This window comes from Mus pahari, chromosome 23 (assembly GCF_900095145.1).
Source record: "Mus pahari chromosome 23, PAHARI_EIJ_v1.1, whole genome shotgun sequence".
In the NCBI taxonomy this organism is placed as follows: Eukaryota; Metazoa; Chordata; class Mammalia; order Rodentia; family Muridae; genus Mus; species Mus pahari.
In genome coordinates, this window is record NC_034612.1 from 5,289,025 (window position 1) to 5,291,524 (window position 2,500).

The following is a 2,500-nucleotide window of genomic DNA, read 5'->3' on the forward strand; positions in this document are numbered from 1 at the left end:
AAAAAAAAAAAAAAAAAAACAGATAGAACAGCACTAAGGAAGTGCAGGCAGGGGGGTGTCTGTAAGTTCGAGGCTAGCCAAGGGTATATAGTGAGATCCCTTGTCTCAATAAACAAAACAAAACAAAAGATGTGTCACACACCCCAGCTCTCAGGGGCAGAAGCAGGACTCTTTGAATCCAAGGCCGGCCTGGTCTACGTAATAAGTTTCAGGCTAGCCAAAACTATATAGAAAGTGTATTTTTTTTTTTTTTCACATGACATCCTCAGCTCACCCACTTGCGGTCGATCTGATTTTTGTGTGTTGTTGTTTGACGTGAGGTCTCACTACGCAGCCCAGTCATTACTGGCCAGCCAGAGCTATAGGGGTACATTTGCTCCTCCATGCTTCTGTCTCTCGGTCTGTAAAATAAGGGTCCCGTCCCGGAGTAGTTGTCAGCGTTGAATGAATGTGCTGGTGGTCTAGTGTCAGGCATAGATGGAGGGAGGAAGGAAGGGAGGGAGAGGGAGAGAGAGAGAGAGAGAGAGAGAGAGAGAGAGAGAGAGAGAGAGAGACCACCCTAGGCTAACTGTTCCAATTATGAATGTGCATGTATGTAAGAGAGAGAGAGAGAGAGACAGACAGATAGACAGACAGACGGACAGACAGACAGATGGACAGAGAGACCAACTTGCAGGAATCTGTTCTCTTTCTACCCTTAGGTCTTGGGGATTGAACTTCGGCCTTAAGTCTTGGCTGCGAGTACCATTACCTGCTGACCCACCTCACTGACCCAGGGTTTATTCTGTTTGCTTTTTAATACTGAGGTAAACCCAGGATTCCACCCACGCTGAGCCTGTGCTGTGCCAGTGAGCTTCGAGCCCTGAACTAGGCTGTTTTGACAGCAGCCTGGCCCCTCGGTGCCTCCCTGGAATCCCATTTCCATCACTCACTGCTGGAGTCTGTTGTGGACCCTGGGGTCGGTGATACAGGCCTGGTCTGTGATCCATTCTGAGGTGTCTGCATGCTAATGGGTGCTCAGGGACTTGAAGACCTTGTCCACATTAAGTCATTCAGGATGGCTGTTTGAATTCTCAGCCTACAGGACCACTGTCCTCAAGAGCCCCAAAGCCCAGATGTCATCTTTGAAATAAAACTGCCTGGAGATGGCATTGTGAACTTCCAGCCCATTCCTCACACCACTGGAGTTTGACGGCAGCCCTGCTTCTCAGCCCTTAGCTGCTATGCTTTGCTGGCGTGTTGGGGTAGATAGTATGTGGAGACAGAAACCATGAGCACCCTGGGGCACGCAGAAGCCGTCCTAGGTGAGACCTGCCTATTTTTTTAATTGAACCGTTTACTCTTTTGTTAATGAGTTGTATATGCGCTCTAGACATGAATCCTATGTTACATAATTATTCAGTGTGTGTATGTGTGTAGTATGTGCATAAGCACACATGTATGTGCAGGTGTGGGCATGTATGAAGGCTAGAGATTGATAACAGGATGTTTTCCATTGACCTCCACCTCCTTTCTCTCTCTCTCTCTCTCTCTCTCTCTCTCTCTCTCTCTCTCTTCTTCTTCTTCTTCTTCTTCTTCTTCATCTTCTTCTTTCCTTCCTTCTTTCCTTCTTTCCTTCTTTCCTTCCTTCCTTCCTTCCTTCCTTCCTTCCTTCCTTCCTTCCTTCCTTCCTTCCTTCCTTTTTTTTGATACAGGGTTTCTCCATGTAGCCCTGGCTGTTCTCCTGAAGTTCACAGTGTAGACCAGGCTGGCTTCAGACCCACAGAGATCTGCCTGCCTCTGTCTCTTGAGTCCTGGGATTATGATACCATGCTTTGCCTGCTAGTCACCTCTTTTTTTTTTTTTGACTAAGGGTCTCTCTCTGAACTCTCTCTGGTTGCCACTATCTATCTCCAATCCCCTCACAGGGGTGGGTTGGTGGGGTGGCTACAGAAGCAAGCTGCCACACCCAGCTTTTACCTGGGAGCCAGTGATCCTAACGCAGGTCTTCTTAACTGCTTGTGGCAAACACTCCACCTACTGAGCCATCTCGTCAGACCCTCCCACTGTCTTTCCATTTCCTTGATGGAGTTCTTTGAAACAAAGGCATTCTTTAAAAAGTGAAATTCATGGCCGGGCAGTGGTGGCTACCTTGGGAGGCAGAAGCAGGTGAGTCTTTGAATGTGAGACGTGTACAGAGCAAGATCCAGGACAGCCAGTATCACACAGAGAAACCCTGTCTCAGGGAGAAAAAAAAAAGTGAAATTAAATGTATGTACTTGTGGGTGTGCATAGCTATGTACTTCCCTACAGTTTCATGCGTGTCTGCCACGGTGCACAAGTATATCATTTTAAAGTTTGATCTTGTCCAATTGATTTATTTTTTTCTGCCTAGAGTTTAGCTCCAACATTTAGGTTTTGGATCCATTTGGGACCAACATCTGAGGGTGGAGTGGGGTGGCGCACACCTTCATTTCTTTGCGCATGGATACCCAGTTGTCGGGCATCATTTTCTTTCTTT